This window comes from Rattus rattus, chromosome 14 (genome assembly GCF_011064425.1).
Source record: "Rattus rattus isolate New Zealand chromosome 14, Rrattus_CSIRO_v1, whole genome shotgun sequence".
Lineage (NCBI taxonomy): Eukaryota > Metazoa > Chordata > Mammalia > Rodentia > Muridae > Rattus > Rattus rattus.
This window is the reverse complement of record NC_046167.1, coordinates 14,594,100-14,618,725: the sequence shown is the minus strand read 5'-3', so window position 1 is coordinate 14,618,725 and position 24,626 is coordinate 14,594,100. Positions and strand designations below refer to the sequence as shown.

The 24,626-nt window shown below is 37.5% G+C and overlaps 1 long non-coding RNA gene across 1 annotated transcript in view; it reads left to right on the top strand.

Moving 5' to 3' along the window:
* Nucleotides 1-23,167: 23,167 nt before the first annotated feature.
* The window catches only part of LOC116884063, a 110,159-nt gene continuing 108,700 nt past the window's right edge, over nucleotides 23,168-24,626 (top strand). The window contains exon 1 of the long non-coding RNA XR_004385813.1: nucleotides 23,168-23,944. This is a non-coding gene — a long non-coding RNA (uncharacterized LOC116884063). The remainder of the gene's footprint in view (nucleotides 23,945-24,626) is intronic.

Genomic DNA, 24,626 nt, shown 5'->3' with positions numbered 1-24,626 from the left:
TTCCTTTCAGTTTCCAGGACATAGACTAAGATATGTGGAGACTTTCCTAAGGTGAGAGCAGTATTTATTTTAGACTAAGTATATATAGTCATCACTAATATTCTGTCGGCACTGCACATTGCACTCCAACACAGGTAGGCACAGACACTTCCATGAACCTGCCTATGCATGTTTATGATATGAAACATTTTCTAAAACACTAGTATTCAGGGCAGAGTGCTCATATTGAGAATGTTTGAGGAACAGACTTCTTAAATTAGATCTTTCTTACAGCAACCTAAATCAGGCCATTTCCCACTATTGCTCCCTCTCATTTTCATTGGATTCCCTCTGCGTGCAAATATAACACGCACCACGCATGGTTTCCAGGCTGTGCATGTGACACAGCTCCTTTTTGCTAATGCACCTTGTGTTAATTTCTCCAAGCCTACTCTATACCAGCCTTCTGGCCTTCCTTCTCTAACTTGTAGAAATAAAAAAAAAAATAGCTATGCACAGTACTACTTTTTTCAGTTCCATGTTTCCAGGTATAGAATGGTGTCTTACACATGGTAGTCATCTACGCATATTTTGAAATAAGCACAAGAAGACAGGAAGAGCTTCAGGCTGATGGGAGAGCTTGAGCACATGGTTTGTGGTGCAAAATTTGTGCTCAGTTTAGCAAAACTACAATAGCGATATTTATAAGGAAGATATGCTGCATATTAAGGAGGAGAATAATGGTTACGTAGAATTGATGGAAGAACCTATGACAATAAAATTCATGGCTAAGTCTAAATTGTATTCCATCTTCTATACATGTCCACATATGTAAACTCACTGTACATGGGTCCTGTTGTTCTAGCTGAGTGACTGACAGCCAAGGGAGTAGGAAAACATAATTAGGAACAGAAAGAAAACAGTTTGATCTTCCAGTGACTCAAATACTTCTTGATCATAGAGAGTTTTGTTTTGATTTTTATTTTTATGACTCAGCCTAGAACTTGAAGTTTTATTCACTTCTGCCAATGGAAAATGTCCAGAATGACTAACTCAACAGTATCCCCAAGTAAGCAGTTGAGTAAAAACCAAATATCTTGGTGAAAATGAAAAACAATACATCTATACTCAGACATATGCAAGTCGCAACCCCAGACAAGAAGGGAATGAGAGTGTATGTTTGACATAGTACTCAAGATGTAATTGACAACATGGCTCCTGTAGGACTCATTGCTTTGTATTTGGAGAAAGCCTTAGTTTCAAGTTCTTGCCAGTTTCATAACTGATTACTCATAAACATTCCAAATGTCAATTTGAACAATTATTTCGTCCATATTCATAACTAATTTCTTTTTATTTTTAGAAGTATATGACTAATATCTCTAAGCTAGTCAAAAGATTGAGTAAAAAAAAATAAGCACAAAAACAACACCAAAAACTGGGCACAGCTAGGGAGAGATGTTTACCTTTCCCTTGCGTCCTTACCCATCTCAGTAGATTTCACCTGACATTTTGAAAAGCAATGCGGCTTCATTTTAAAATATTTTATTGCAAGAGTACTTCCTTCTTTGACAATATTCTTAAGATCTTACTGTTGAATGTTCCTTTAGAAACTTGTTTAAACTATGTAGTCAATTTCTGCCAAGTTGGAACTTCTCGATCCACAGTTCTGTAGGGAGATTTATGAAGACTCAGGCAGAAAATAAAACTTACAGGTCTCAGGAAGCTTGTGAAACTTACAAGATTCACAAAGTAATCCCTAAGGTTGCACAAGTAGAATCAATTGCCTAGGAAAGGTGATTATCTAACAAGCAGTCTCCTAATTAAATCAATAATTCTAAGCCAGTGTAATTGATTTTGTTTCCTCATGTTTAATTCTGTCTTCTAAGAAACAAAGTCTGATTCCATCATTGTCTTCTGATGCTTACAACATTGTTGGTCACATATAATGCTATCAGGTAGAAATCTTGAAAGCATTGATGTTTTGTAAGTAATGAGTTTTGCATCTATTCACTTATTGGCTTTAGAAAATTCCCAAAGCAAGCTCATATTATAAATACATTTATTAATGTTAGTATTATCAACATCCTCATTTTGTTTACGAAATATCTGGCAGAAATAGTTCTAGATTGTATACATGTTAAAGTTCAGTTCCAGGCTCTTGAAATATACAGTAGTTCTTTTCTCTGCATTTTTATATATTCTTATCCCCCATATACTGCAGACACAGTAGTTGAAGTATCATTATGAGATTTTAGAGTAAGAGAAATCTTAACTTTGTTTTATGATGAACTTTTTAATAATGATTCTATTTGATTATTAGTTAGTTTTGATAGTCTTTTCTTGTGCTTAATTTTAAAATTACTTTTATTAGAATAATGTACACCTTAGGAAAAATGTAGCAAGCATATTTAGGGATCATTTTCATCAATGTGTTCTAGTCTCTAATATGGGGATCATAGGACATACATAATGGATTATCCATAAATAAATGACTGGGCAAATGAGTTGTGATACACTGCATAAGATAAAGTATTTTTAGTTAATTGTAAAATGCATATCTACCTATCTTTATATATCTGCATATACATATATACATATATTCATATACATATACATATACATAGAAAGAGAATTAAATCCAAAGAGTTCTTTTCAAAGTTAATGAACTATTCGGATAGCAACTTTATTTTTGTGAAGAACTGATTATTTCCTACTAAATCTCAAGGAAAGGACTTTAGCTTTCATCAACAGAATAGGGTAATATGAGTAGTATATGCATAGATTAAAATTAATAATTACTCTTTCCCATCTGTGAGGAATACAGATTGTTTTTGCAGTTAGTATTAGCTCATGGCCAGTGACTATAATTAGTATTTTGAAACCTTTCCTTGGAAAGAATAAATGGCTGATTGCCATATCTAAAAACTCCCCTTCTGGTACTGGCTTGCCAATCCTTCTGCCTGTGACAACTTAATCACTCTAGTTTCTAGTTCAATCCCAGTTTTAAAATAGGGAGAAACATATATGGACACCATACAGAAGTATGAATTTCTCCACCGTGCAGTAATTGTGGTGTCCTTCAGGGACTCTTAGGTATCTCACTTAGGTAATGCTCAGACATTAAAGAATGGGAAAGGAAAGGAAAGAACTTGATCCAGCTTGTTTTTTTATTTTTCAAGTCTTTTGGACCTCTACTATCTTTCTCAACCACATTTTATAATCTAGTTGTTGTTACAGTAACTATTAACTTATTCACTGTTAATTATATTTGAGAATTAAACTGTTTTCAGCACTTACTTGCTTTACCTTTAAATATCTTCCACATGTTACAGGCAAAAAGATCAAGAAATATACCACATAATGACTGTTACTTGAATGATCTCCAGCATATGGTGCCTAGCTAAATATTGTAAAGTCATGCTTCAGACTGGTTTCGTCTAGCTAAGCAACCACAGCGAATCTTGGGAGAGGCATTCCTTTGGAAGTGGTAAGTGCAGAAAGTCAAGGAGTATTAGAGGGAAATTTCAATTTTTGTTTTGCTTCTCTCCCCAACGGTATCTATTCTTTAGTGGTCGCTCTACTAATCAGCATAAGTTCATGGCCAGCATTGTCTACAGAAAAACCCTCCTCCTTAAAAACAAGCATGAGTTCCCCCCAAATGCTTCTGACTGCCTCTTACCTTCTGTTTTTGTGGGACTCAGAACTGGAGTCATCATCCTAGCTCCTTTGTGAAACAGATGGTGTTGCTACAGCTCATTCACAATGGTTGGAGGTTGTTTCAAATTAAAGCCATAGTCCTTTCTATCTGCAGCACAATAGCTAACCATGGCTTCTCTGCTATGTGGCAGGCATGAGACTGATCAGCAGTTACAATCGTTTGCACTCACCAACTGCTCAAGTGTTTAGCTTGTGAGATCTCTTGCCTCAAAGAAAAAGGTCCTAACAATGGAAGATTGACACTTTCTCATTATACTCAAGGGCTAAGCCTTTCAACTTGCTTGGCACTGTTAGTTAACTGAGTTTATGCTTTTAAAACAATTTGAAAGCAACCCTCTTTTCAAGTAAAATCTTCATAAAATCATGCATCATTCCCGGAACCATAAATGAAATGCAAATGTACAGTTGCATTGGGCTTCACTCTGAGCAGAAAATAGCTTACTGGTTTGAATATCTTGACTCCTTAGGGGTTGTATAAATGCACAATCTGTTTCTGTCAATTCCTTATGTCCTAGATTGGTATACATGTTAGTTATTTAATTTGATTCATTTTATGTTTTCACAGTTTATCTAAATATACGTGACATACAGCAAGCTAAACATTTAAAAAGAACATTTTGCTCATTTTCGACACATGTCTACTCTTGAGAGTCATTAATCACACAGAGAACGCAATCTATCTACATAGATATTATTCTCATACTCTCCATATTACCTGTCCCCATCACCTCTGATACCCAAACAACCACTAAATTTTTTACACCATTTGTTGAAAAGTTACACTATAAATACTGTTTAGCCTGACTTCCTCAGCATTATTATTTAAAGATTCATTTGTACTAGTGGCATTTATCTCTTGTAATTCTTTAGAAAAATCAATTGCATGGGTGTACTCTTGTCTATCTGTTAACCAAAACTGAGCATTTGGATTATTTTTCATTTTTAAATTTAACAAATAAAGCTACACGATCGCATGAGTTATTTGATGCAAGCACGTGCTCTCATCGCTTTTCAGCAAGTACACAGATGTGGGTGCTTTGATCATACACTGGGTTCATGTGTAATGCTTTAAGGCAAACGAGCAGTTTAGTAGTCATCTTTTCAATGTAGAGTTATTCTACATTGTCCTAATTTCTTTTCTACGGCTGAGATAAAGTAGCCGGACAAAAGTAACTTAAGGGAGAAAGGGTTTATTTAGCTCCCATTTCTGGGTTACTGCAGAGCAGTCACAGTGGCAAAAGCTTAAGAAAGCTGGTCACAATATACTGGAGTCAGAAGAAAATTGTAGTGATTGCATGCAAGTCATGTTAGTATCCAGCTTGCTTTATATCGTCTTGGATCATCTGCCTAGGGAATGGTTTCACACAAACTTAAGATACGTTTTTGGAAGACATCGTAAATTTGTACGAGCTAGTTTGTGCTGATAAAACATGTTGCAGCTATGGATATCCAGTATGAGTTAGCTTATCATGGGTGCTACTACATTTTCAGAGAAACTCAAATAAGCAGCGAAGTAATCTGTGTTTGGTAGGATGATTCTTTTGTGTGATTCTGTTTAAATAAAGTCTTTATCAGACTTGTGCCTACTTCTGTGTAGCCTATACCACTTTTATTTGTCTGCCTATTCCCACTTGTGTGAAATTTATGTTAGACAGTGTGGTAGAAACATCCATCCTTCCAACTGAATAACTGCTCTTTTCTTATCTTCTTCTTGTGAGGCAGACATTGTTGGATTGCTTGAAACATAGCCTGTAAGCCAGTCAAGTAAACCCTTTAGTGTTTTAAGTCTTTCAGTTCTGTCCATTTAATAAACTGTGAATACCGCATAAGTCTTTCAATGTTTACAGTCACTATGCACTTTAATTGGCATAAATAATATTCAATAAGAATTTGTATTGCATGTTAATATTTAAGACATTTAATTTTTTAAGTCTAATTCTATGGATACAAATACAAATCTAAAAGCACATACATTTTGTTCATTTGACAGCCAGGAGTCCTAGACACTGAGTCTGAGAGGATGATTTAGATAGCAGTACTCAATTAGCAGCCAGATTCTTTACTTGAAAAAAAATATCAATGTTAAGAAGACTATGACTTGGGTTGGGGATTTAGCTCAGTGGTAGAGCGCTTGACTAGCATGTGCAAGGTCCTGGGTTCGGTCCCCAGCTCAAAAAAAAAAAAAAAAAAAAAAAAAAAAAAGACTATGACTTGAAGTGGGAGGATATGCACAGGACCCCACTCACTCAGTGGTATAAGGGTAAGTCTTGTGGGAGGGGGTGAGCAGGAGAGGGCAGTGAGTATGGTATAAAGTGAATATGTAAAAAATAAATAAACAAACAAATAAATAAGAAGACTGTGATTCAAAGAGGAAATGAAACAACTAATAGCGAAATTTATTCTTATCAGTCTAAAATGTTTCTGGGGAACTGTCTTTAACTATATTAAAACAAGTCATAGTCTATTCAAAGATTTTTGCAGTGGATTCATTTGAAGATTTCTTCATATTCTTTCTTTTTGATTTATAGCATTTGGAAAAATTACCAACATTTTATTGGAATTTAATGTTATATGTTTTTAGATGAAAAAGACATCAGCATTTTATAGCACTCTATCATAATAATACAAAAATGGAGCAATCAGTGTGTCCATGTTTATTGATGATGTCCAGCAGTACATCTGTCATCTGGAGTGTGGTTGTCAGTATTAGAAACATGACTTCAGTCATGTAATGCCTTTCAAGTCTGTATTTATCACCTATAAAATATGGAAGTGAGAACTATTCATTCACATCTCCTGATATGACACAAGTAAGCAAAACCTTCAATTCCATTCTTGTCATCAACTTAATTGGTAGAGTTTAATAATAACTCCATAAACCTAACAGAAAAATGTTATTTGTTTAACATAAGAAAAGTGTCATGATAGATATTAATAATCACTCTATTACATTCTGTAATCAAAAGAAATAAAACAATGACTATATCTCAGTAATACATTTTTTAGTAATGTTTTTAGTTTGGCAACAGAAAACATTTGTTCTTAATGGAAATTTATGTAGTTTACATAAGTCCTAATATTTAAGGATATAACTATTCTTTGGAAATGTGAGAAATTTTATTCATTCACCTTCCTATTACTAATATAATTTTCATTGAGTCATTTTAGGGAAGTACAAATATTTGAAGAAACAATTTGAATACGACCAGATGTCATTCTCTTTAATGGTTTTGAAAGGAAGTGAGCTCTGACTAAAATGGTTAAGAAATTTCAAAGAAGCCAAAAATCATACAATGGAAAAAAGGAAGCATCTTCAACAAATGGTGCTGGTCTAACTGTATGTCTGCAGGTAGAACAATGCAAATAGGCCCATAACTATCACTCAAGTCCAATTGGCTCAGAGACTTCAACAAAAACTAGATAAACTAAAACTAATAAAAAGGAGACTGGGGAATAGCCTTAAAGGCTTTGCTATATAAGACATTTTCCTGAACAGAACACCAATGGTTCAGGCACTAAGACCATGAATTAAACAGTACCTCATGATACAGAAAAGCTTCTGTAAGGTAAAGGACATTGTCAATAGGAGAAAATGCAGTATACAGAAGGGGAAAAGATCTTCACCCACCCTAGACCCAAGAGAGGACTAATACCCAAAGTACATAAAGAACTCAAGAAATTGGACACTAATAAACCAAATAACACCAAAAAAGGAGAGTACAGAATTAAATAGAATTTCTCAAAAGAGGAATCTCTAGAGGCTGAGAAGCACTTAAAGAAATGTTCAATGCCATTAATCCTCAGGGAAATGCAAATCAAAACAACTCCAAGATACCAGCTTACTGCATTAAAATGGCTAAGATCAAAAACTCGAGTGACTGAACATTCTAGAGAATATGTGGAGCAAAAGGAAGGCTCCTCCTGCTAGGGGGCAGCCCCAGGGGTGGGGTTGGGGATGTCTTTTTTCTTGTTGGTTCTTCTTGAGGCAGCAGAAGGGGAAAAGTTTTGGCAGAGAGTAAGACTTGATCTTATGAGATATTTAGCATTGTTTATAATAATAAGAACTTTACTTATCTAAGTCTAAGTTCCTATGCTACTAAAGCTGACCTGCCTTCTGTGGTCCTCTGAGGCCAGAAACTGCAATTTCTGGCACTTATCACCTCATCCTTAAACAGCAGGAGATTAAGGATTAATTGCTAGAGCCTTTTCCCTTTTGTCCAGATGTTTCTTGCTTGTTGAGCTAGGGGAAATTTGGAGCCATAAAATTCTATTGAACCAAGAGAAGAGTATAACATTTGTAGAAAGAAAAACGTTTACATAGGCAATATGCATAAACACACATAAATTCATATACAGATTCACGAATGTGCATTTATACATTTCCACTTACAGAAGTTGGATCCAGCTTTATACATTTTCACAATTACTTTCTTACATTCATGTGCATACATTCCCACAATTATATACTTACACACACAATTTACATATGCATATAGAGCAAAAAACCAGCACTGGTGCAGAAAGAACTCATTCACTCTGGGTGAAAAATGAGCTCCAATCTTTATTGCATAGAGAAAGAAAAAGCTTCTACCCTTTAAAGGCTAAATGAATTAAACCCAAGCTTGTAAAAAGAAAGCTCTGTTCCGTAAATAAGACTAAGCCTGCCTTGTTATTAAGAAAAGACCTGTCCTGTCCCATGGTAAGGAGAAGACTGCCTGCTTCTTCTGCTCTCTGCAGCTTTTTCTTTTTCCTCTTTCCCTCTGCATTCTGCACCTTGCTTGCTCTTAGTATTTTATGTTACCTATAGTCTCTAAGTTATTCCACTCTTCATTCTCCTTCTAATGTTGCTCTCTCCTCCTGCTCTGATGTCACAATAATGCTCTAACTCTCAATGCCTTTTCTCCCAATGCTATGCCTAAACTTCTATGTTTTTCTTGAGTTCAGTTCTGTCTAAAAACTTCTCCTCAGCTTAGTTTCTCTCTCAGCTCAGTTCTTCTCAGCTCAGTTCTGACACTTTTGTCCTCAGTACTTAAACATCTTTCAGAATACATAATCACATGTTAAGTTCACGTCAAGTCCACACAAAAAAAGTCAAATCATAAATTGAAATGGAAGTTTACAACAGAGAATTTCACATGCATATCCATTAAGAGTAATTATCTGGTTAAACATCCATCACTTGTCTCAGCTTCATAGGTTCACTGAAGGTTTAAAAAAATAACTAATTTATTAGTGAAGTTTTGTATAGATAAACCCAGTCAATATTTCTGTCCTAGCACCTATAATAAATCATTAGTTCCCTTTTATGACCTTTTGTAAATTATTTTACAACATCTTGGAATGTGTTCTGAGTAGGAGAAAGTCTGGTTACCATCTAAGAGCAATTAACTGGTAACACTTGGAAGATTGGCAGAGTTCTCATTGTCGTATTGACTATCAGAAAAGGACCTAATAGCAGTTCCACTCTAAAAATGGTTACTAATCACTGTATAATTTTAGTGATTCTTATAGGGTCATCATTAAGATTTAAGAAGTCATCTATATGTCTATATAGCATCACTACTAGACAGTACATCTTTGTAGATCTGCAGAGATCTGCTCCAAAGGGGTGGATTAACACCTGGTTATTGTTGTATATGTTTAATAATCACAGGAAAAGAATATTAATAGCAAGAATCTTTCCTAAAATAAATTCTTTTATGGCTTTGCCCAATAAGAGTGAACTTGTCTCAGATTATAGAATAATCTGAAGCAGACGATCTCAGGAAGATCACCTCTAGTTCTTAGTTTGTCCTATTATGGCTCCTGATACCCTCCATTGTTGCTGGTGGGAGTGAAAACTTGTATAACCACTCCAGAAATCAATTTTCAGAAAATTTGCAGTAGTTTTACCTCAAGACCCAGCTATACCATTCCTGTGCATATACCCAAAAGATGCTCCACTGTATTACAAAGACACTTGCTCAACTATGTTCATAGCAGCTGTATTCATAATAGTCAGGAAGTGGAAATAATTTAGATGCCCCTCAACCAAAGAATGGATTAGAAAAAATGTGATGCACTTAGACAATGGGATACTATTCAGCTACTAAATCAAGGACATCATGACATTTACAGACAAATGGATGGAACTAAAAATATATCTTCCTAAGAGAGATGACCCAGAAAGATATGCATGGTAGATACTCACTTCTAAGTGGAATTAGCCATAAGATACAGGAGAACCATGTTACAATCCACAGACCCAATGAAGTTAAGTATCAAAGAGGGCCCAAGAGAGGATGCTATAATCTCACTCCGAAGGAGAAATAATATGGACATCAGAGGTAGATGGAGGGAGGAGGGAACTGTGTGGGAGAGAAGGTAGAGAGGAGAACTGGGTTGGTGATAGGTGAGGGGAGAGTAGGGTTTGGGGGAGAAGGCTGTCAGAAAGAACAAAAATCCTTAGGGGTGAAACCTCTGGAACTAGCCAACGACCATGGAGTGGGAGGCTTTCCATAGTCTATAGAGGTGACCCTAGGTGAAACTCCTAGGGTTTCCAGTATGGAACCAGTATGGAACCAGAACTAGCCACCTACTGTAGCTAGGAGGGACATCCAGTGGAGTAAAGGAGAAACCAACTGTAGTAATTTGAATAGGTTTGACCCTCATAGACTCATGTGTTTGAATATGCTTGGCCCAGGGAGTGGCACTATTAGGTGGTATGCTTTGTTGATGTAGTTGTGGCTGTGTTAGAGGAAGTCTCTCATTCTATGCATAGACTTTGAGACCCTCTCCCTAGTTGCCTGGATGACAGTCTTTCCTGACTGCATACTTATAAGATGTAGAATGCTCAGCTCCTCTCGCACCATGCCTGACTAGACAATGCCATGCTTCCTGCCATGATGCTAATGGATGGAACCTCTGAACCTGTAAGCCAGCCCCAATGAAATGTTGTCACTTTTTAGAATTACCTTCCTCATGGTGTCTTTTCTCAGCAATGGAAATCCTAACTAAGACACAGCTGATACCAGGGACTGGGGTATTGTGGGGATAGGCCTAATCATACTTTTGTTTGAAGGAATATAGATTTAGGGACTTTGGTTTAGAAAGCAGTAGAATGCTTTAAGTGGAGCTTAATAGCACATCCTAATAGGGATATGGAAGACATTGGAGCTGAGGGTGATTTGAACTGTGCAGACCTAGCTCAAGAGATTTCAGAGAAGAGAAATTTTAATATATGGCTAAGAGACAATTTTTATAAGAGTCTGCCTGCGGCAGAGGTGAGGAGATTCAGATTAATAGCCTTGAGAAAGGAGATCTCAAAAACAAAACAAAACAAAAGAAACAGTATAGACTTTGTCCTCTGGTTTACTCTCACAAAGAACATTTTGATCAAGTATCACAAGCTTAGAAATGGAAAATATAAAATGTATGGTTCAAGTATTAAATGGAAACCAGGAAGTGGAATGGAGTTAAAGTCTGTGTTCCAGGAGATAAACAGATTAATGGAGTGGTGTGCCCTTGGGCCAAGATCCCACCCATCTAAGCTTACTGTTTATGCCTTTGTAGTGAACAAGGGATAGTTATATCTATCCATAATTATTACCTGGTTACTGTTTTCATTTCTACTTTTCTTCTGGAATAAACTATAATCCAGAAATGGAGGGTACATCTGTAATCTAAATCTTGTGGCTGGAAGACACAGGCTTTTGGTCCAGATCTTGAGGAACAGTGGCAAGGAAAAGCTTTTGCCTAGGCATTGTGGTACATACCTTTAATCCCAGGAGATAGAGGCAAGAAGATCTCTGAATCCCAGACTGACTTGTATAGAGAAAGTTCCAAGTAGAAAAAAGCTTAAACCCAGGCTTGGTTGACCACACCTTTAATCCCAACACTGAGGAGATAGGCATGGATATCATGGAGTTCAAAATCAAAGAAAGCTCCAGGTTATTCAAGCTTAGGCAGAGAATGTATTCATTGAAAATGGAAAACTGGCAATAATGTAATAGAATGGGTGAGGGAAGGGGTTTCTAGCCACAGCAAGCAGCAGAACTAAGCAGCTTTGGCCATGTGGCTCTGGCTTTAGAGTCAAGAGGAGAAGGAGGTTACTGGGACAATTGATGCTGGTTAGCTGGAGCTAAGAAATTACACGTGATTAAGAAGAGACCAGAATCACTGTGGTGAAAGCTTCTGGGAAATGTTTTCTAAGAGCAGAAAGCAGCTGTGTTCCAGAGACAGTCACAATTGTATCTTATGCCTCAGTATGACTTGGTAGTCTTTAAGAATCACCCAGGTGGTTTTGAAGGTATGAAGGAGTCATGGACAGCAGCTGAGGCTTGGCACTCTGAGAGGTCATGGAAGGTCATTGGTAAAGGTGCAACCTCAGTTGCAGTTGATAGTCCAGGATTAAAGGTGTCAGGCAAAGAAGTTGAGGCTTGATCCCATGAAAGTAGCCTATGAGAAGCTATGAGGGGAGGACCCCAGTGAATTAAAGAAGCCAATACCATGGGATGACCCCCAAGAATAGCAACAGCACTGGAGCAGATCAACCAGAGCCTAGAGTACTACAGAGGGCAGAGTTGGAGAAGTGACCCGAGTCCTTTCGAGGAGCCCAGAAAATCATATGTGGATTCTAGATATTAGGTCAAGAAGCTGTGAAGTTGAAGTTGCCTTGAAGACCCCAGGGTGTTAGAGATGACAGAGTTGTGGGATACACTGAAGAAAGCTGCTAACAGGGAGTGAAACAGCTCAAGAGAAATAAGTTTGTTGCAGTCAACAAAGATGAAAGGAATTGGAGATCTAAAGAGCGCTTTCATATCTGATATGGAGATGGAGAGTTTTGAGTTTGCCCAGCTGGATTTTGGTCTTAATTTGATCCAGTATTTCCTCAATATGACATTTTGGAATGCTAATGTATATCCTGTGATGTTGGAAGTATGTGATCTGTGTTTTGATTTTTTGTTTTATAGGAGGGTTACAATTAAGTGATTCGATGAATCTCAGAGGAGACTTTGAACTTTAGAGTTTTAACATTGTTGAGACTGCTATAGACTATGGGAACTTTTGAAGTTGGCTTAACTGCATTTTTCATTATGCTATGGCTAGCTATGATCCCCATAGCCTCCTATTTTTAAACAATCCTATTAGGGCCAAGGAGTGGAATGTCATGGTTTGAATAGGTTTGGCCCCTGTAGACTTATGTGATTGAACATGCTTGGTGCAGGGATTGGCATTATTAGGAGGTATGGCCTTCTTTGAGTAGGTGTGCCTTTGTTGGAGGAAGTGTGACATTGTGGGGGTGGGCTTTGAGACCTTCCTCCTAGCTGCCTGGAAGACAATCTCTCCTGGTTGCAGTCTTATCAAGATGTAGAACTCTCAGCTCCTCCAGTGCCATGCCTTCCTCGATGATTCTATGCTTCCAGCAATAATGATAATGGATTGGACCTCTGAACCTATAAGCCAGCCCCAATTAAATGTGGACCTTTATGAGAATTGCCTTGGTCATGGTGTCTCTACTCAACAATAGAAGCCTTAGACACCAACCCACCCATAAATCCTTCGACCCAAAAGTTGTCCTCTCTACAAGATATGCAGCGATAAAAATGGAGCAGAGATGGAGGGAATGGCAAACCAAAGACTGGCCCCACTTGAGAGCCACTCCATGGCAGAGAGCCAAGTCCTGACACTATTAATGGCACTTTTCTATACTATCAGACAGGAGCCTATTATAATTGTTTTCTGAGAGGCTTCATTCAGCCGCTAATGGAAACAGATGCAGAGACCCACAGACAAACAGACAAATCTTAGTATGATAGTTTGTATATGCTTGGCCCAGGAAGTGGCACTATTAGGAGGTGTGACCTTGTTGCAGTAGGTGTGACTTTGTTGGAGGAGGTGTATCACTGTGAGTGTGGACTTTAAGACCCTCCTCCTAGAGGCAGGAAGACAGTCTTTTAGCTGCCTTTAGATGAAAAGAACTCTTAGCTCCTCCTGCACCATGCCTGACTGGACACTGCCATGCTCCCACCATGATGATAATGGACTGAACCTCTGAACCTGTAAGCCGGCCCCAATTAAATGTTGCCATTATGAGACTTGCCTTGGTAGCAGTGTTTGTTCACAGCAATAAAACGCTAAGTAAAATACTTGGGGAGTTTCTGGTAAAGAAGCGGGAAAGATTGAGGGAGCTGGAGGTGTCAAGGATACCAGGAGGAGACCTACAGAGTTAACTAACTTGGCCAAATGGGGGTTCACAAAGACTCACCCACCAACCAAGGAGCATGCATGAGCTAGACCTAGGCCCCCTATATATATGTAGCAGATGAGCAGCTTGGACTTCATATGGATTTCCCAACAATTGAAGTGGTGACAGTCTCTTACGTTGTCTACTTTTGGATCACTCTCCCCTAGCTGGGATGCCTTGTCTGCCCTCAGTGGGAGAGGATATTCTTAGTTCTGCTGCAACTTGACCTGCCAGGGTGGGTTGGTACCTATGGCGGGAGGCATCTTCATCTCTGAAGAGAAGGGAAGAGGGAAATCAGGGGAGGGTATGCAAGGATGGTACTTGGAGGAGAGGAAAGAGGGTTGTGATTATGAAATGAAGTGAATAAATAAATCACTTAGTGAAAAAAAGGCAGTGGCCATAGATAAAAAACAAAGTAGCACCATGAGATCCTTGTTCCATTAAATAAGTCAATCTCCAAAAGATCTTCGTGTTAGCCCTTCACCCATGAGACAGTTTTTGTAGTATGTTCTTGGAATATTAGAATGTATTTTATAAAATATTTTTGCAAACTCATGAAAGAAAGATAACCTAAACTTTTATTTATAAAATGTTTGTATAATATACTAGGTATACAGAACCCTTGCTTTGGTGTCAAGTGAAAAATAGTAAATAACTCAAAAAAATGACATTATTAACCCACTGAAGGAAATTTTGTGTATAGATGTAAGTGATAATACATAAGAGTATTAATGTGATTTCAATTAACTTCATTATCACCAAAAATTTTACTATTCTCTTTAGGGTTATTCACAATTAGATGAATCATTTTTTGTCATTGGAACCAAAATCTTAAGTGGCTTCTCTTCTCATTTGCAATAAACATATATATTCGTTGAGATGATAATTAGATGCCTTACATAGAATGTACTGAAGGGATTCTGTATCAGCTACTGAGAGATGATCATTTAAACTTATATCAAACATTTTAAATTGGAGAGCTACTAAGTGATTTAAAATTTCTCAAGATTATGTTTCTGAGAGAGCTAAAATGTACTTGAGATAAAACATTTATATTCTAAGTAACAGTCTTTAACAAGTATTGATCTTTCTCTTCAAAGTAATATAGAATGGCCAAGGAGAATAATCTTGTCAGATAAAAATATATTAATATCATGTAGATAAATTTAAAAAATGTTCATTATATTATATTGTTATGTGTATGTACACATATATCACACAGGTATAAGATAAAAGTGAGAGAATATACCAGTAGGAACTACTAGGTGGGGGATGAAGGAGACACCACAGGGGTGGTTGTGATCCAAGTACATGATAGATTTATATCAAAATATCTTTATGAACATCATCATTGTGCACAATGCATACATTCCAACTATTCTTGCCATTAAGTGATATCTTCCTTTCTCAAAAACAAACATGAAACAAATTTAAGAATACTCACAGAGAATAATCTATAGACAGTATGTGGAATAAAACATGTAGTTAGAGTTATCACAAAGAGCAATTTTAAAACCATGAGAGACCAGTCTATTGACATCATCAGAGTTTTCTCTTCTCTCTCCATTTTTAGATCTATCACCTTGTTGGATGTAGTATATCATTTCATGTTCAACTTGGTATATCATTATACTGATGATTGAAACTTAATGTACTCATCTAGGTATCATTATAAACAGTATACCATGAACTTTCTTAAACATGCCTGCCCCTTAGAATATAGATACTTATAATTCTGCGACAAGAACTGGGAATTGACTTAATAAGTATTAGTCAGTCTACATTTTAACATATAGAATAATGCCAAATGATGTTCTAAAATCCATCCACACAATGTATGAGACTGTTCAAAGAAGTTGCTAGCTAGATTTTAATTTATTATTTATTTGTTTGTTTAGCCATTTAGTGTGTGTGTGTGTGTGTGTGTGTGTGTGTGTGTGTGTGTTTGGGTGTAGGTCAATAGGCGATTTGGTTCTCTTTTCTCACCCATGTGGTCCTGGAGATCAAACTCAAATTAGCCAGTCTAGCGGCCAGTGTCTTTACCTACAGAGCTATCTCCTTGGCGATCTAGTTTCATTTTAGAAATGAGAGGACCGAAATACAGAAATTTCAGCTAGCAGTTTCTCTATGTTTTGTTCTTTTAGCTACCTTGTTGTGGTATAATCTGGTGGAATTCAGTACTTCTTAGGGTTAAGAAACCAAGCTCAAAAACATGAATATAAAGTATTTGAACTCTGGCATTTCCTAAATGGACTTGATGAATCTTTGGTCTCCACAATAGACTTATTGTGGAGTAGGGAGATTTTAATTTTTATGTTTGTATATCTGTGAATGTAATGCTGTTATATATATGTGTGTGTGTGTGTTATTTATACACACACTATATCTCTATATCTGTATCTATCTCTCTATCTCTATATACCTTTCTCTATCTCTATCTATATACTTATCTATCTGTACATTTCAAATTGAAAGGCATCTCTTCTCTTTTGGCTATTTTTGTGTTCTACTACTCAATTTCTAGTTAAAATCAGGTGGAACATTATGTGTGTGCACTGTAGTGTACAATTGACAACTTGAAATGGGCTGAGGGGCTAGATCCATGGATGGAGTACTTACTTATCCAAAATACAAAGTCCTGGTCTTATCCTCAATACTAAAAACCAAAAAGTTATATTAAGTTTGGAAGCTATAGATCACATACATGCACACATAACACATACACACACACATACACACACACACACACACACACACACACACCCCACATAGGGAAAGAAGACAATATTTGGTACAACTCTGTATATCAATAATTATAAAAAAAAAAAAGACAATGTTTGTGCGATATACATCTGTATATCAATACCTATAAAAAAAAGAAGACAAATGTTTGGTACAGCTCTGTGCATCAATAACTATATTTGCATATACATGTTTGTTTCCAAATTAATTCAGCATTTTTTGAATTAATAGTGGTCTTTCCAAAGTATGCTTATTAAATATAAGGAAATCTTTATTTAGCATGTTATTTAACTTATAGTGGTTGAAGTCCTCGATTGGGAGCTTATAATGGCTTAACTACATGTTTCTAGTTGTGAGGCATCCTCTTCTCTCGGACCTGTCCCATGAGGCTCTTGGTGCTATCGTCAGCCATTGCAACACCCAATTACCAAGGGTAAAATTCATGTACAGAAGAAGCAGTTTACACTCTCGCATGCTGTTAAGTTATGTCATTTGCTAGATAAGGTAAACATGCTTCCTCCTTAGCTCAATGTGTGACGGGTTAATTGGAATGTAACCCCAGTGCAGGTGGGAGAGCGTCTGAGATTCCAAATGAAACATCAACTTGCCTTTGATGGCAGAGGGGGGCAAAGAGATTTCTTTTGTACGATGCATTTCAATACCACAATTTGAAGAGTGTAGCATTTGACCCGAAAGTTAGCCATCTTCTTTCAAGATTAGTTACAGAGGTTTTAAGAGATCCATTTATTTGTATATTACTCGGTTTAAAACATTGAATTAACACTGGAAATAAAGTATTTTCTTCTGGTTAACATTTTATTTTAATTCTGCAATATTGGACATGTTACTTTGAATGTAAATGACCTTGTGGAAAAAGCCAGGATCAGGCTTTGTTTCCAGGGTTCAGCATGGTGGCTATCATTTGGGTAGAAAAATCAAATCAGCGTGTGTTACAAAACCACAAAAATCACTCTGCTCAGTCATTCTTCCCTCACTCAAACTTCTTCCCCTCAGGCTAAGTGTCAGTCACACTTCCAGCTTGCAGAGCTCTGAATAATTCATAGGGCTTCCATTGAGCCTTTCACCAAGGATTGATAGTAATGCCACTAATGAAATGTCCTGGCCAGCTGTGGCTAAACTACTCCACATTGCCTGTGTTTATCTAGTCAACTTCTCCAATAAATCTGAGACCGTGCTATAACTCTAACAGGCACACATAGGAACCTACATTATAGTTCTAAGGAAGGGTGGCTAAAGCACCAACCAGGGGACGAGATAATTTAATAAGCATAGATGGAAAACAGCCTCTAAGTATAAACTGATACTTTTTTTTTTTAAATTTGGATCAAGTTCTTAATGTCTTACAAGTGCTGAAGGATGCTGGCTACTAATTATTCCAAGTTTCAGCTTATTATGAATGAGACATAGATGTCTGATTTATGATCTGTTTCCTATGTTTTTATGAGGCTTGTTAGCAGAACTCTATTATATCCGACTGACTCCCTGATGTCAAGAAGCCATTCTTGATAAAATATTTAATATAAAAATGAGCCAACAAATCATTGAAATGGCTCTGCTAAACAGGAAGAGCAGAGCGAGCTATGAAATACTGTTTACAGCACAATTAACAATATTATTGCAATTTCCAAACAACTCTTTAAGCACCATATAGAGGAGCTGCCTGTGAGGAAAGCAATAACCCGCAGTAGCTCTTTAATGTTTTCTTCTGCGCCAACATGTCCCCTCAGTTTCCACATCAATGCTAGTTGGTTATTTTTTTTAGATTAAGCATTGCATATGGCCAGTTTGAAATGATATGATTCCAATGATGATTCCTCTGTGAGTCCTGCCTAATGTACCCTCAAGGAAAAGAGTTAATATTTACCAGTCTTGCTAAAGACAGTTTTATTCATTTTTGTTTGTTTGTTTGGGACAGTCTTCAATCATGACCAGATAACCATGTAAAGATCAAAGAGTACACATTCTGGTTTTTATTTTAATATTTTTTCTAGTTTTAAAATACAATGGTTTTTCTCTGGCTGAGGTATCACGAATTTCCAAGTCAGATGAGCTGTGTTGGAAGAGGGCTTCCTACAACCATAAGCTATGGCACAGAGAGGATACATGTCCCCCACTTTTCTCAGGAGACAGATGGGTCCACTCCTGGGAGTAACAGTAGCAGCTAGAGAAGCATCTTGTAATCACTGGCCGCAGCAGTAATTAGTGACACTGCCAGGGGTCAACTCTGGAAGCTTTTTGAAGACATCATTGACATTCCCTTGCTGCTGCTGATATGGACCCTGCCTCTGGCAGGCCTGCGGAACACTTTCAAGCCTTTTCCTTCACAGCAATATAGAAACGGGCGCACTTCACAGCTTCTCTTATAGTGAGCCCCCATTGGGGTGCAAATCTCAATGGTTCACTGGGTAAGTTCAGGACTAAGGTGCTCATTTTCACTGTGGATAGAGTCCACCCAGAGTTTATCAGAGCAAATGCTCAAGACAGAGCTGTATCATTGATAGAGTTCAATGTTGTACTTGCCAGTGCATTCATATAAATGCTGCACTGCCAAATTCCTACCCATAATAGCCATGTCCATGTAAAAACAAAATTACCAATTCTGGATATGCAGCATCCTACCTTATTTCTACATTTGGAAATTGTAATGGCACTTCTAATCTAGGATCCAAAGGCCTCCAAGGCTGGCAAGAACCAGGGCATTATGGTTTTAGCCGGGGTAATAAACTGAAATAAACCACCAGGTTTATTAGATATATCTCATTTTCCATGCTTATAAACAGTGATGACATGAGGGTTTCATGTTTGTGCTTACAACCCCCCATGCTGTGACAAATGGCCCTTCACAATCTCATTCATGTGAACTGGAATGCCATACTCTGATAATGTTGGGTCTAATCGACTGAAATATGCATTATTTATATTCAAACACCAGGGCAGGAGCTTGGAAGATGCTCAGTAAGTGAAATGCTTGCCTTCTGTAAGCATCAGGACCAGAGCTTGATGCTTCAGTATCTGTGGTACAAGATAGAATAAAATGCTGATTGTGTTAGTGAATAGTCTAATTGCATCACTGGGGAAATGGAGAGAGTTGGATCCCTAGGGATTGCTGAACAATAGCTTAGCCTCCTTGGCAAGGTGAGAGACTGAACTTCAAAAAAGTTGGGAGAGCCTGAGCCATAACAACTGCAGTTGTTCTCTGTGGTCTGTACATGGACATTCACGCACGTGGATTCATGTATATATGAACACCACACCCTACACACAGACAGCATAAGAATTGGTAATACAGAGTCTTCGCCAAGTGCTATCAATGTGGTGATGCCAGTGCTGGGTCTTACATCCACGACACTCTTTATTTTATTTTTACTATTTTACAACTAGCTGGAGCATCTATCCAGCCATTTGGGACTGCACGTGACTTTAAATGTATCATAGTATTCACCTTGCATAGTTATTTGAGCAAATTGATACGCATCTGATTCCTTCAATGCACCACTTTGTGAGTCTTGATTTCAGCATGTTCGGGATTATATATCATTAATATCAGCTTGCCCTGGGGCCTACCAAGTCACACAAGTTTTCAGACAAACCTGGAACTGTTGTTTTACAACTCGGTAGTCACTACGCAATGAGTCTATATCCAATTTCTACCCTTCAAACTGGAATAGAAATTTTGTCAGTAGAAGATGTTCTAATTCTTCTTAGACAATTTGTGGCAATGAAGGAAGACAGAGTGTCACCTGTAGGTGTCTTTCACATCATTAAAAACAGTGATGGTTGCATTGAAGGAGGAATTGACAGGACTTACGATCACAAAGTAAGAGTAAGGATGATGCTGTTTCCAAGAATGGAGGAATCTACCTTCTGAAATGGCTACATTAAAAACTACTTCATGTCTCATTGTAGCATAACTTATCCTTTTGTTTTAATTAGTAGATTCATATAAGTCAGTCTTGGAAAATAGTTGTATTTGCTCATAATGTCGATCATATTACCACGTGACTAACACTAGAAAAGAGGGAAGCCCCCTAGTGGATGTCCAAGACAAACAACTGTTAGTCTCTCCCCATAGCAGATTGGAGAGGAGAGAATTTTCTTAATGTTAAAACTTCTAAGGAATCAAGAAAAAAAAGTTGTCAGAGATATTATGGTTTTCAAGCTACAAAAAAATAATTCTACTTCAATTTCATTGAAGCAGAGCAGCAGAATGACTTTAGGGGGTCTGGATTCTGTGTTTTGCGAGCACATATATCTTTTCACCTTTTTTTCCCCACAAAGTGAAAACCTCTACATATAGAGCTATTGATTCAATATTTATAATTCAAAGAACAAGAGAAAAATGAATTAAATGGTACATCTGTATAACATATACATATACACATAAAATATTCCTAAAATTTACACATGTAGATATAAAAATTTCTAATTTTTTTTGGTTGTGAGTGGAAGTCTCAGAGAACATAGTTGACTATGTTAACTTTGCTCCAATGAGTTAAGAAAATCTGAGATGAACAGACAAAGTTTACTTGTCTGCTTTATTTTGGAGCCCATCAGGAAGCAAAAAACATCATGAGATACAGCATGAAGTGGATAAAGTCTTGTGAGACATAGAAAGTGGAGTGGGAGAAAGACCTGGGGACAAGAAAAAGTCCCCTCAGGGACTATCTCATTAATTTTGTTACTAAACCTTTGGTTTTCACCACCTCCTAAATGCCCATTGGATTATTAATTCATCAATAGATTGATCGGTTAATGACATTAGAACCTTTATAAGCCAAGACATTTCTAGCAGCTCAATATCAGCACAAGTGTGCAGGGAGTGGATATTAGCCCAAATGCTCGAACTACCCTAGATGCACAGAACACATGAAACTCAAGAAGGATGAACAAAATGCGAATGCTTCACTCCTTCTTTAAAAGGGGAACAAGAATACCCTTGGCAGGGAATAGGGAGGCAAAGTTTAGAACAGAGACAGAAGGAACACCCATTCAGAGCCTGCCCCACATGTGGCCCATACATATACAGCCACCAAACTAGATAAGATGGATGAAGCAAAGAAGTGCAGGACAACAGGAACCGGATGTAGATCTCTCCTGAGAGACACAGCCAAAATACAGCAAATACATAGGCGAATGCCAGCAGCAATCCACTGAACTGAGAATGGGACCCCCGTTGAAGGAATCAGAGAAAGGACTGGAAGAGCTTGAAGGGGCTGGAGACCCCATATGAACAACAAGGCCAAGCAACCAGAGCTTCCAGGGACTAAGCCACTACCTAAAGACTATACATGGACTGACCCTGGACTCTGACCTCATAGGTAGCAATGAATAGCCTAGTAAGAGCACCAGTGGAAGGGAAAGCACTTGGTCCTGCCAAGACTGAACCCCAGGTGAACGTGATTGTTGGAGGGAGGGCAGTAATGGGGGGAGGATGGGGAGGGGAACACCCATAGTGAAGGAGAGGGGGAGGGGCTAGGGGGATGTTGGCCTAGAAACCGGGAAAGGGAATAACAATCGAAATGTAAATAAGAAATATCTAAGTTAATAAAGATGGAGAAAAAAAAAAAGGAAAGGGGTTTTGCAGAGGGGAAACCAGAAATGTAAATAAATAAATTATTCATTAAAAATTAAATAAAGAAATCTTAAGACATTTGTTATACTTATGATTCCAATGAGGAAAAAAAAAAAAGAAACTTTGAGGACCAGACTATAGCTTATAATAGCAACTGAAGTGTGAGTATTAGGTATGCATGCATCTCGTTTGAACCATTTTAAACTCATAATTGGAAAAACTCTGTGCAGTTACATCTCTGCTCCCCTAGCTTTGTGAAATAGTCGTTTCAGTTTCAAAATGGAATTCTGATATAAAAGCGATAGTGTCACTCATACTGTTAACATTTATAAGAGAGAAGAAGACCTGAAAATAGGGTTAGAGAGAAGGTGTAATCTAGTAAGATTCAAGAAATAAAATAAAATTCATGTTGACCATTCAAGCTGAGATAGTACCTAGGTAAAATACCATAGGTATGAAGAAAAGCCTTTTAAAACTACCTTCAATTGATAAGAGCGCCCCATCTTGTTTTAAAAGATGGATTATGAGAGCATCCTTAGCTGTGTTTTCTTCAGCTTTCTGCAGATCCGTTAGATGTAAGCTCTTGCTTTTGTGTCCTAAGAGGAAAAACATCAGATCTGTGCCCAATTAAGCTTTTATTGTAACATACATCCAATGAATATTCCTACTCATGTTAAATTTTATTTCGGGAAACCATAGAAGTGTCAAAGTATTCCCCAGATGACAATACAGTTAGCTTTTGGAAAATGAGAAAATTAAGGAACTTGAGGTGATGGACAAGCTAAAAGTTAATTGTGAAGCATAAAACTCGAGGCTTGCAATATCAGGGTTTTTTTTTTTCCTCATGTGTGCTAGACTGAAGTAGATACAGATATCTCCTAATTATTTAAGAAGAGAGAGAGGGAAGTTGTGACAGCCATAAACAACAGTTGGGACTCTCAATTTGTTCAGTTAGAAATTGTCTTACTTTTCTGTCATCCTAACTATTCAGTTTTTCTTGTTGGTAGTATGCGATCTAGAGAACACTGCATGGGCACTTTTAAGTAAAAATGAATAACTTTTTTCTCTTGTTAATGGAGGCGACATGGGGTAACTTGCACAAACCATAAAGCCTCAAACATCACAGTGTTTTGTTTGTTTGCTTGCTTTGTATTTTATGCACAAAAATAACACCCTGGCTCACAATTTCAATTAGCAAAAGCAGACAGAAGTAGAAGAACAGAAACCCCACAGCAAGGTTATCACATTTAGGAATGTTCCTGGATCCTGGGACTATGGGCTGGGTCTTTGATGTATTATGTCATTGTTCCTATGTTGGAAGGTGTTAGGGCCTAAGAGCTAGCATTTAAGGTCAAAATAGTGCCTCCAACATGGTGTCATTTCCGCTAAGGTTGAGAACCTGTTATACTCTGGATAATTTTCCAATTTTAGTAAATTGTTTTGAGATATAAGAACTAACTACTTACATAACGAAAGCATCTATGGTGCTGTTTCCTGTTAGAAATTTGGTTGCTACTCTTTTTAGATGGTGCATGTTTGCTCAATGTGGCAGAGGGACTCTGTGTCCTACACCAATTTCCTCCTCAACATCCATGCCTAACTCTTCCCTTCTTCAAACTGGATTTCCTGGAGACATCTGCTTCATCAATGATTCTAGCCTGATGACCACATTCTCTCTTGGAATGGTGAGTAATGGAATATGGTTTGGTCTGGCAGGATGCCATTAGTGATATTTGATTGGTCTTGGGGAAGGAACCTCACCAATTAAAAGAAACTTATAGGAAAGGAAAAGGAGAGATGTGGAGAAGAGAGGAGAGGGGAGAGGAAGAAAGGTGAGAGAGGAGAAAATACAGAAAAATAAAAAGGAGGGAAGAGGAGAAATTTTTTAGTCTTTCATTCTTTATTTTCTTTTTTAGCTATTTCTTTCCTCCTCCTCCTCCTTCCCTATAAATGATGTATTTGCATCTAGCACCTTGAACTTTGAACAATGCTTTCCAGTTTAGAGATTAATGCTGAAGAGGTAGACCAGGGCATGGGTGCACGCATACATTTCTGGATTCCATTCCCACGACATACGTAAGAAAACATTTAGATATAAGGGTGACTAACTAGAATATCTTTCATACTATTGATGGCTGGGTTGATTCAACTGCTTTGGCTGGCAAGGTGACTGGAGTGTTCTTGCCATCACTGCCCCAACAGATGTCCTTCATAGATTGCAATGAAGACCTTTCCTGATAATGGTTCTTCGACTAATGGTATAGGAATAACTACTCCCTCCTGCGAGAATTTCCACATAAGCTCTCGAGAGATGGTTAGAGAAAGACAAAATCAAACATCAGTCTTGGAAAAAGAGAAAAAGTAAAA